Source organism: Passer domesticus, chromosome 30 (genome assembly GCF_036417665.1).
Source record: "Passer domesticus isolate bPasDom1 chromosome 30, bPasDom1.hap1, whole genome shotgun sequence".
In the NCBI taxonomy this organism is placed as follows: domain Eukaryota; kingdom Metazoa; phylum Chordata; class Aves; order Passeriformes; family Passeridae; genus Passer; species Passer domesticus.
This window is the reverse complement of record NC_087503.1, coordinates 4193158-4204652: the sequence shown is the minus strand read 5'-3', so window position 1 is coordinate 4204652 and position 11495 is coordinate 4193158. Positions and strand designations below refer to the sequence as shown.

At 52.9% G+C, this 11495-nt stretch overlaps 1 long non-coding RNA gene across 1 annotated transcript; it reads right to left on the bottom strand.

The window, feature by feature from the left end:
* Positions 1-7947: 7947 nt before the first annotated feature.
* LOC135287677 (uncharacterized) lies at positions 7948-10969 on the bottom strand. Its single transcript, XR_010351239.1, has 2 exons — positions 10738-10969; positions 7948-10623 (listed from the first exon to the last, which is right to left on the bottom strand). It is a non-coding gene; the product is annotated as an uncharacterized LOC135287677 (long non-coding RNA).
* Positions 10970-11495: the final 526 nt, after the last annotated feature.

Genomic DNA, 11495 nt, shown 5'->3' with positions numbered 1-11495 from the left:
TTCGGGACCACCCAAAAACGTCCCCGGATCCCCTGAGTGCTCCCAACCCCACAGATGCCCGGTACAGCCGCTTCTGGGAATTCATCTCCTCTCATCCCCCGCGGCCCCAGAGCCCCTCAGAGCACAGTCCCGCACCTAAAACTCGTGCCGTGCCCCGCGCCCTGAAGAGCCCAGTTGGAGCTCCCCAACCGCCCCCCAGGTATTCTCGAACCATTTACGTTCCCCCCGAGGACCTCAATTCGCGGCTCGGACCCTGAAGTGTTCCCCAAGTGCCTTCCTGAACCCCCAAACGCCGCGGTCCAGCCACTTCCGGGACTACAGCTCCCATCATGCCCAGCGGCGCACGTACAGCGCTCTTCAAGCCGGGACTTCATCTCCCGTCATGCTCCGCCATCACCAAAAGCCATTGCAGCTGCGCCTACAACTCCCGTGATGCTCTGCGGCCCCGTTTAACTGTATTATACCCGCGCCTACAGCTCCCATCACCCCCCGCGCCCCTGAGAGCCCCGTTCGAGCCCCCCAAGGGCCCGCCCGGACCCCGAAGGGCCCCAAATTCCCCTCCCTGACCTCCAGCAAGGGCCCCCCTGGACCCCCAAGTGCTCCCCTGGACCCCGAACTGTCCCTCAGAATCCCTGAGTGCCCCTCCAAGTGCCCACCCGGCTCCCCCAAGTGTAGTCCATACCCTCAAGTTCTTTCTAAATTCCCTCCCCAGACCCACAACTGCCTCCAATGTGCCCCAGAAATGTCTCCCTGGACACCAAAGGGCTCTCCCATGCCCCTGTCTGAGAAAAAGATGATAAAAATGATGACAAAATTACTGGACATATTACTAATTACCATAAAGAGGAAGAAATAAATAGCCAATAGACCTTAATTAATTAAGGAAGGGGATTGTGCTACATAGAACCAAAGAACATTAATGTTCTTGGCTACTAAAAATGTATAGATTTTTTATGCAAATATAAAAACTAGGTAAGAAAAACCACTGTTAATATTATAAATGAAAATAAATATATACATAATTAAATAATCACACAAAATAATGTGTTACAGAATAAAATAAAAGAATAAATTACATTAACATTTTTTGATATTTTGGGATGTCAGTCCCAGGTTATAACAGACATGGTGAGGTAGGGGGTGAAGAGCAGGTTGTCCAAAAAGGGTCAGCCCAAAAAGGGCTCATTCGTTTCCATGCCCAGACCTCCTAAAAAGACATTCAGCATCAAGATCACTTAGGGAATGCTTCTATCACCTCTTCTCTGCAATGAAAAATAAAAACCAAACTCACATATGTGATTAAAAAACCAAAAATCATGAGGTGCACTTTGACATCTTCCTCCTTAACAGAACTCCAAACTGACTCCAATCACTGCACAAGCCCTGGAGACTTGAAGACAATTGAAGGGAGACAAAGAGCTCCTGAGGGCTTTCTGTGTTTTAATCAGCCCCACGGTGGATTTGGGGCTGGGTCCAGGAGCCTCAGGCACTGAGAGAAGGATGAAGAAGCTGCTCAAGGAGTCAGCAGCAAAACTCCAAGTGCCTTGGAGCATGGCTGGGCCCCAGTGAGGGCAGGGAGAGCCAAAGGCTCCCCAGGGACTGGTGTGAGCAGATCCTTGAGGCCAGGAGTGCGGGGAGCCCAAGGCTCTGGGCAGGAAACTGCAATGCTGAGCAAGGCCTGGGCTGGCTGGGGGAAGCAGAAAGGCCAAGCCCTGAGCCCAGCCTGGGCCAGCAGGGCCTGTCCCTCACGGGTGGCTCGGGGCTCTCTGTGGGGCAGGGGGATGTGAGGGGCAGCAAGGACAAATGCCATAAACCTGCAGCCCCTGCCAGCCTGGCCAGGGAGGCCGAGGGAGAGCCAAAGTGCAGCCCCTGCCAGGAAAGTTCCTGCTGTGGGGCCTCCAGAGGCGCTGCCCGAGCCCAGGGCACAAAGGCCTGGGTGCCTGTGGCCCTGCCAGCCCTGCCCAGCCCTTGGCCATCTGTCCTGCAGGCTGTGCCCCCTGTACGTGCTGCTCCTGTGCCCTGGCCGGCTGCACTCGCCCCTCTCGCTGTGCCCCAGCATTTCTCAGCCAGCGTTTCTGTGCCCTCCCTGGGCTCCCTGCACCCAGCGCTGCCGGCTCCTGGCACACAGAGCCGGCCATGGCCCAGCCTCACGCTGCCACACCTCGAGCACCACAATTCCACCCTGGCAGGGACTTTGCTTTCTCCTCAGCTCCAGGCTGAACCTTCCAAGCTGCACTTTGGGGATGTTTCCTGCAATTCCCACTCCCAAGGAAAGCTCTGTCTCCTGCTGCTCACAAACAGAGAAGGGCTGGTGAGAGAAGTGCTGGTCAGAGGCTGTTTGGGGTACAGTGACCATGAAATTATTGAGTTTTTAAATATTCCGTGAAAGAAGGAGGGGCATCAATAAATCTTCTACACTGGACGTTTAAGGGCAGACTTTGGCCTGTTGAGGATGCAGATTTGGGGAGTACTAAATCAGGAACTGATTCTTTTAAGGGAAACAGCCCTTAAAAACACAGGGTTCCAGGAAGTATGGACACACTTCAGCAAAGAAACCTTGATGGAGCAAGAGTAGGCTGTCCCTTTGTGCAGAAAGATGACCCAGAGGGGGAAATGACTGGCTTGGCTGGGCATAGAGCTTTTGCAGGAATTTAGGGGTTAAAAAGAGGGTGCAGCACCTTTGGACATAGAGGCAGGTAAATCAAGAAATGTTTAAGGATTTTTTAGGTTGTGCAGATAGAAAAAATTAGACAAGGTGAAAGCTCAGTTAGGACTTAACTTGGACACTTGTGTGAAGGATAATTACTATGTATTTATAAGCACATTAATGGCAAAAGGAGGGGTAAGGATAACCTGCATTTCTTATTGTGAGGGATATGGTTACCAAAGATGAAGAATGGGCACAGGTGCTTCACCCCTTCTTTGCCTCAGTTTTCAACAATAAGACAGGCCATCCTCAGGACAAGTGTTCTCCTGAGCTGGTAGATGGGCACAGGGAGCAGCCCCTGCAATCCAGGAGGAAGCAGATGGGGACCTGCTGAGCCACTCAGATGCTCACAGGTGTCTCTGGGAATAGATGGGATCCATCCCAGGGGGATGAGGGAGCTGGTGGATGAGCTCCCCAAACTGCTCTCCATCATTTACCATCAGTCCTGGCTCAGCAGGGAGGTCCCAGAGGAGTGGAGGTGCCAGTGTGAGCCCATCCCCAAGAAGGGCTGGAAGGAGGATCTGGGGAACTCCAGGCCTGTCAGCCTGACCTGGGTGCCTGGCAAGGTTATGGAACAGATCACCTTGAGAGCCATCACAGGGCACCCACAGGATGGCCGAGGGATCAGAGCCAGCCAGGGTGGATTTCAATATCTGCACTGATGATCTGGGTGAGGGAATTGAGTCCAGCATCAGCAAATTTGCAGATGACACCATCTGGGTGTGACTGTGGATCTGCTGGAGGGGAGGAGGGCTCTGCACAGGGCCCTGGACAGGCTGGATCCAGGGCCCAAATCCAACAAGGTGAGGTTTAACAAGTCCCAGCGCCGGGTCCTGCACTTTGGCCACAACAACCCCTGCAGCACTACAGGCTGGGGACAGAATGGCTAGAGAGCAGCCAGGCAGAAAGGGACCTGCAGGGACTGATGGGCAGCAGGCTGCACATGGGCCAGCAGTGTGCCCAGGTGGCCAAGAAGGCCAGTGGCTCCTGGCCTGGATCAGGAATGGTGTGGCCAGCAGGAGCAGGGCAGTGATTCTACCCATGGTGCCAAGTCAGGAACTGAAATGGGGAGTGGGGCCAGAGAGGAAAGGGCAAACAGGGATGGGCTGTTTGCAGAGGAGGGGACAGGGATGGGTAATAGGAAGAAATTTGTACTGCTAGGAGTAAAGAAGAAAAAGTGAAGCAAAGGAAATCCTGAGAGCCGTTTGGGGGTGGCTGCCAAGCTGCCCTGGCTCTGAGCAACAGCGCCTGCAGTGGCACAGGAAACTCCCAGCTGATGGGAACAAACTTTCTGGCTGACTGCAGAGGCCAGGACAAAGCTGAGTGGTTTCCCTGGTGTTCCCCAGCCTTTGCTGGCCCCAGGGGCTGATGGCATTTGTGCTCCCTCAGGTTCATGTCCCCACATCAACAGCATGGGGTTGCTCCTGCCTGCTCTGTGCAATGCAAACAGGGGCTCCTGAGCCAGTGCTGCCATGGCTGTGCCTGCAAGGATGCGGCACCTGTGTGAGCTGGGGGAGAGGCCAGGGCTGCAGAGGGGGGATGTTGTTGGCAGCTCCATGAGGATGCCCTGGGACGCTGCCCTGGGCTGTGCAGCGCACTGGGGATGGATCAGCCCCTGCTCTGCTGCTCCTTCCCATCTCCCCCAGGGCCCTTGCAGAGCCCCAGCCATGCTGTTTGCCCCCAGCCTGCCCACGGCCAGCCTGGGGCTGCTCATCCTGGGGCTTTTCTGTGCTGAGCATTGGCCTGGCCGTGTTCTTGAGAGAGCCTGGGCAAGGAGCCTGCAGCCCCCAGGGCCTGGCCTGAGGCGTCAGCGCTGCCCCAGCAGTGCCCATGGCCTGTCCCTGCTGCAGCCCCGGCACTGCCACCCCCAGGACTGTGCCTGGCCCCGAGAGCACTCAGGCCCTGCAGCAACACCAGGGCCACCAGGGCAGCGGGGCAGGGCCACGGCAGCAGCAGTGGCAACACCAAGTGCTGCTGCTGCTGCTGGGCACAGCTGCTGTGCCAGCACTGATCTGCCCCCAGCTCTGCACACAGACATTGCTGCTGCAGCTCTAGAGAAGGCAACAAAAGGGCATCTCTGCAGAAAACTCTGCTGGGAGATCTTTTATTTCCTTTATAGCCACCAGGAATGCAGCCTGTCATTGACACAGTCTGTGTCAATGCCACAGGGGAGATGGAGAGAAACAAAATGTGAAATGGCACAGACAATGACATTTATTTGTAGTCAATGTGAAAAATATAAAACAAAGGAAAAAATCCCAACAACTATACCAATAAGAAGTATCAAAGATGACTTTTATTACAAGTGATTTGCAGACACTGGCCAGCAGTTTAATGTTTGTGAAAGCATCCAGTCATCAGTCTCCACACTGCAGCCTTGAGCTCCTGGTTCCTCAGGCTGTAGATGAGGGGGTTCAGGGCTGGAGTCACCACCGAGTACAGAACTGACAGGGCCAGATCCAGGCATGGGGAGGACATGGAGGGGGACTACAGGTGAGCAAACATGACAGTGCTGAAGAACAGAGAGACCACAGCCAGGTGAGGGAGGCAGGTGGAAAAGGCTTTGTGCCAACCCTGCTCACAGGGGATCCTCAGCACAGCCCTGAAGATCTGCACATAGGAAAAAACAATGAACATAAAACAGCCAAGTGCTAAACAGGCACTAATAGCAATGAGCCCAAGTTCCTTGAGGTTTGAGTGTGAACAGGAGAGTTTGAGGATCTGGGGGATTTCACAGAAGAACTGGCCCAGGGCATTGCCATGGCACAGGGGCAGGGAAAATGTATTGGCCGTGTGCAGCAGTGAATAGAGAAAGGCACTGGCCCAGGCAGCTGCTGCCATATGGGCACAAGCTCTGCTGCCCAGGAGGGTTCTGTAGTGCAGGGGTTTGCAGATGGACACGTAGCGGTCGTAGCACATGATGGTCAGGAGGAAATACTCTGCTGAGATGAAGAACAGAAATGAAAAGAGCTGTGCAGCACATCCTGTGTAGGAGATGGTGCTGGTGACCCAGAGGGAATTGTGCATGGCTTTGGGGACAGTGGTGCAGATGGAGCCCAGGTCGCTGAGGGCCAGGTTGAGCAGGAAGAAGAACATGGGCGTGTGCAGGTGGTGGCCGCAGGCTACGGCGCTGATGATGAGGCCGTTGCCCAGGAGGGCAGCCAGGGAGATGCCCAGCAAGAGGCAGAAGTGCAGGAGCTGCAGCTGCCGCGTGTCTGCCAATGCCAGCAGCAGGAAGTGGCTGATGGAGCTGCTTTTGGACATTTGTGGTGCCTTGGCATGGGGATCTGTATAAAAATTAATCATAGAATAGTTGCATTAGGAGAGGATTTTAAATATCCCAGCACGGGCTGGGGACACTTTCCCCCCACTGCCTGCCCAGGGCTCTGCTGCCTGGAGCTGTCCCTGCCAGCAGCTGCTTCCCTGTGCCCAGGGCTGGGCCCTGCCAGTGCTGCCAGAGCCCAGCCCAGCCCTGGGGGCTCAGCTCTGCCTGGCAGACCCCTCCCAGCTCTGGCACTGCCCAGGTGTAGGGGTGCATTAGTTTTAAGTTGGTTTATTCCTGTACCCCCCATTCCTGTTTATGGTTCTGCCCGGGCTCTCTCTCTCTCTCCCTTTTCTTGATTGTCCCGTCAGTTGCACTTTTTCCACTCCCTTTCCCTACGAGTTATCTCTCCTAATCCCTCCCTGGCTGCCTGTCTGTTATTCAGTGTCCATGCCCTTCCATCCAGAACCTTCTGTCTTGGACACTGAGTGATTGGACCAGAGGTCAGGGTTCAACCCTCAGTTTATTCCCACTGGAGATCCGAGATGTTTGTTACGCGTTATTCCCTCCTCTCAAAAATTTAGATTGGTCAGTGTATTCTGTTTATAAGGCCCTGCCGGGCATGCATTTTTGTCCGCGCCCGACGCACTTTCAATAAACCCTCCCGTTCTCCCTGTCGGCGCGGTCCGGTCTTTCTCCTGTGGGTCGCAGCCCAGCTCCTCTTCAAATAGCTCCGGGGATTCTCGCTCTTCTGAAGGCATTTTGCCTTAAGCACTCTCCCCAGGAAGTCTCCCAGCGGGAGGGTGCCCTTCCCCCTCTGTGCTGCCGGCGGTGCTGGCTGCAGCTAGCCAGAAGAGTCAGAGACCCAGAGGCCAGCCGCTGCCGCTGCACCCAGGGGCAGCTCTGGCTCTGCAGGCTCTGATGGCAACATCAGAGCAACCCTGAGCAGGCTGGAAAATCGACACTGATGCTGCCTTTAAAGTGAACTGTGGTGATTGCTGTCACTGCCTGGTTTGTTCAGATTTGAGAAAATTGTTTTTATTTTTCTTCACCTGAACTGAGATTAACATCTATATGGAATTTCCAATCCAGGCAACCAACAGCAGTAGATTTAAAAAGCAGGATTTTCCCTTTTATCCAGCCCCTGACTAGCTGTGTTAGCTGTATAATCTACTTGTAGATGTTCGGCAGTTAAATGTTATGCTGGGAGCAATCCTGACCAATGCAGCATCCTCACCACACAAGGAGAACACTTCCAAGCCTTACCAGCTGTCTCCTTCCCCCCAGATCTTGTCCCCCAGTGCTGGGAGCAGCTGCCAGGGCCGGCTGAGAGCTGTCCCTGGCAGGCAGCAGAGTCCCTGCCCCAGCACAGCGCCCTGGGCTGCAGGAGCCTGCTCTGCAGGACAGCCCTGGGCACCCCTGGCTGCTCTGCACAAGAGACAATCAGAGAATGTACTCATAGAGTCTGCAGGCATTGGGATGTTCCAGCTTTAGGAGATGGCTCCAGGAGCTGCAGCTGCATTGTCCTGCAGCCAGAGGTTCCTGTGCCAAGGGCTGGCAGTGATTCTGCCCCAGGCACTTCTCAGCACCTTCCCAGCTCTGACTGATTGAAGCTCTCTGTGCCTCTGGGCTGTGCCCGGGCTGGATGCAGGCAGTGCCCCAGCCCTGCTGGGCTGGCAGAAGAGCTGCTCATCAAGAGAAATGTGCTTTTGAAGCTCTTCTTGCTTACCAGGAGCTGCCTCTGTGCCAGGAGCCCAGCCCAGCTCAGCAGCACAGACACAGCACCAGGACTTTAATGACCTTAATTGCTTTGTGAGCCACTCAGGAGCAGGAGGTGGAGCTTCCTTGTTCCGGAGTGACCCATTGTAAGAGACCTCTGGGGAGCGCGGCGACCCGGAGTGCAGTGAACAGGAGCAGGCAAACAGGGTCACAGCAGTTCGCGCAGGCAGGGCAAGCAGGCAGGGCTGCAGGTTCCAGCTAGTTTGGTGAAGTATTGTTTTATTGGTTGATTGATCTTGGGCTTTCTCCTAAGCAATGGTTTTAACCCGGTCAAAATCCGTGGTTGGTACAAGTGTATATGACCAAGTAGAGCCCTCCAAAAAGGATGTGTCCGTACAGACCCATTCCTGCCCGGAGTGTTTGAGCTTATCAGTGGCTTCAGGGGATGTTATGGAGAAGGCCTGCCTGAGGTGTGAACAAGTGAATGGCCTCCTTTCGCTAGTGGCTGAGCTTAGGGAAGAAGTTGAAAGGTTAAGGAGTATCAGGGATAGTGAAAAGGAAATAGACTGGTGGAGTTCAGCCCTTACATCTTTAAGGGAGGCCCACCAGGAGTCAGAGGGCTCATGTGTCTTTCACTCTCAGGCAATAGAGGGGCACCTGGTAGATGAAGGGGAGTGGAAATGGGTCCCTGCTCGGGGTGGTAATAACAAAAAACCCCTCCTGCCCCCCATCCCCTAGCCAGGTGCCACTTCAGAATAGGTATGAGGCACTGGATCTAGACAGCCAGAGAGATGATTTAGAGGAAAATCATCTACCCAGTGAGCCTCCCAATTATGACTTGCCTAAAAAGAGGATTACCACCTCTAATGTCAAGAAAAAAAGAAGGGTAATCGTGATGGGTGATTCCCTTCTGAGGGGGACAGAGGGCCCCGTATGTCGACCTGACCCATCCCACAGGGAGGTCTGCTGCCTCCCTGGGGCCCAGGTACGAAACATCACTGAGAAACTTCCTAGGCTGATTCAGTCCTCTGATTATTACCCACTGCTGATACTCCAAGCTGGCAGTGATGAGATTGAAAAGAGGAGTGTCAAGGTGATTAAAAGGGAGTTTAGGGCACTGGGTCAAGTGGTTGATAGGACAGGTGCACAGGTAGTGTTCTGCTCAGTCCCTTTGGTGGCAGAGAAAAATAATGAAAGGAATAGGAAAACTCATATCATTAACAAATGGCTCAAGGGTTGGTGTTATCGGCAAAATTTTGGATTCTTTGATCATGGAGCAACCTTTATGGCACCTGCTCTATTGGAATCAGATGGGGTACATCTCTCTGTTAAGGGTAGGAGGTTTTTAGCTCATGAACTGGCAGACCTTATTGAGAGGGCTTTAAACTAGGTTTGAAGGGGGAAGGGGATGCAGCTGGGCTGTTTGGAAGCAGGCCCAGGGGTGGTAAGACTGTGTTAGGGGAGAAATCAGCAGCCCAGCTGAGATGCATGTATACCAATGCACGCAGCATGGGTAACAAACAAGAAGAGCTGGAGGCCATGGTGCATCAGCAGGACTATGATGTAGTTGCCATCACAGAAACGTGGTGGGATGACTCACATAGTTGGAGCACTGCACTGGATGGCTACAAGCTCTTCAGAAAAGACAGAAAAGGGAGAAGAGGTGGAGGGGTGGCCCTTTATATTAGGGAGGTTTTGGATGTCACAGGTATTGAGACTAATGATGATGAAGTTGAGTCCCTATGGGTAAAAATTAAGAGGAAGGCCAACAAGGCTGACATCCTACTGGGAGTCTGCTATCGTCCACCCAACCAGGATGAAGAGGTGGACAACTTATTCTATAAACAACTGAACAAAGTCTCAGGATCATCAGCCCTTGTTCTTGTAGGTGACTTCAACCTACCAGACATCTGCTGGGAACTCAATACAGCAAAAAACCAGCAATCTAGAAGGTTTTTAGAATGTGTGGAGGATAACTTTTTGTCACAACTGGTGGGCAAACCCACCAGGGGAGGGGCTATGTTAGACCTATTGTTTACAAATAGAGATGGACTGGTAGGTGATGTGGAGGTTGTAGGCCGCTTGGGGCATAGTGATCATGAAACTATAGAATTCTCAATAATTGGTGAAATAAGGAGGAATATCAATAAGATCTCTACACTGGACTTCCGGAGGGCAGATTTTGGCCTATTTAAAAGACTTGTCCAGAGAATTCCTTGGGAATCAGCCTTTAAAAACAAAGGAGTCCAGGAGAGATGGGTGTGCTTCAAAGCAGAGATCTTGAGGGCACAAGAACAGACTGTCCCTGTGTGCCAAAAGATGAGTAGACGAGGCAAACGTCCAGTCTGGATGAGTAATGAGGTTTTGAAGGAACTTAGAAATAAGAAAAAGATGTATCATCTTTTTAAGGAGGGAGTGATTTCTGAGGAATTATTTAAGGGTGCTGCCAGGGCATGTAGAAAAAAAATTAGGGAGGCCAAAGCTCAGTTTGAACTCAACTTGGCAACTTCTGTTAAAAATAATAAAAAAAGTTTTTACAAATATATTAATGGTAAAAGGAAGGGTATAACCAACCTCGGTTCCTTATTGGATGGAGCAGGCAAAGTAGTTACTAAAGATGAGGAAAAGGCGGAAGTGCTTAATGTTTTCTTCACCTCAGTCTTTAGTGGTAAGACAGCTTATCCTCATGACAACTGTCCTCAAGGGTTGGTAGGTGGTGCCAGGGATCAGAATGGTCCTCTTATTATCCAAGAGGAGGCAGTCAGAGAACTGCTGGGACACTTGGATATTTAAAAATCAATGGGACCAGATGGGATTCACCCTAGGGTGATGAGGGAGCTGGCAGATGAGGTTGCCAAGCCGCTCTCCATCATTTACCAGGAGTCGTGGCTCACTGGCGAGGTTCCAGATGATTGGAAACTGGCCAATGTGACACCTGTTTACAAAAAAGGTGGTAAGGAGGATCCTGGCAATTACAGGCCAGTTAGCCTGACCTCAGTACCAGGTAAGATGGAACAGTTCACACTGAGTGCTATCACACAGCACTTACAGCATGGCCAGGGTATCAGAGCCAGTCATCAGGGGTTACGAAGGGTAGGCCATGTGTGACCAGCCTGGTCTCCTTCTGTGACCAGCTGACCCGCCTGGTGGACGCAGGAAAGGCTGTGCATGTGGTCTATTTAGACTTCAGCAAGGCCTTTGATACTGTCTCCCACAGCACACTCCTGGAGAAGCTGGCAGCCCACGGCTTGGACAGGAGCACTCTTGGCTGGGTTAGGAACTGGCTGGATGCCGGGCCAGAGAGTGATGGTGAACGGTGCTGCATCCAGCTGGCGGCCAGTCACCAGTGCTGTCCCTCAGGGCTCTGTGCTGGGACCAGTCCTATTTCATATTTTTATAGACAACATGGATGAGGGCATCGAGTCCTTCATTAGTAAATTTGCAGCTGACACTAAGCTGGGAGCTTGTGTTGATCTCCTGGAAGGAAGGAGGGCTCTGCAGAGAGACTTGGATCAGTTGGATGGATGGGCAGAGTCCAGCAGCATGAAGTTTAATAAGTCTAAGTGCCGAGTTCTACGTTTTGGCCACAAAAATCCCCTACAATGTTACAAGCTGGCGACAGTGTGGCTGGACAGTGTTCAGGCAGAAAGGGACCTGGGGGTGCTGGTTGACAGCTGGTTGAATATGAGTCAGCAATGTGCCTTGGTGGCCAAGAAGGCCAATGGCATCCCGGCCTGCAGTAGGAATTGTGTGGCCAGCAGGAGCAGGGAGGTCATTCTTGCCCTGTACTCGGCGCTGGTGAGGCCG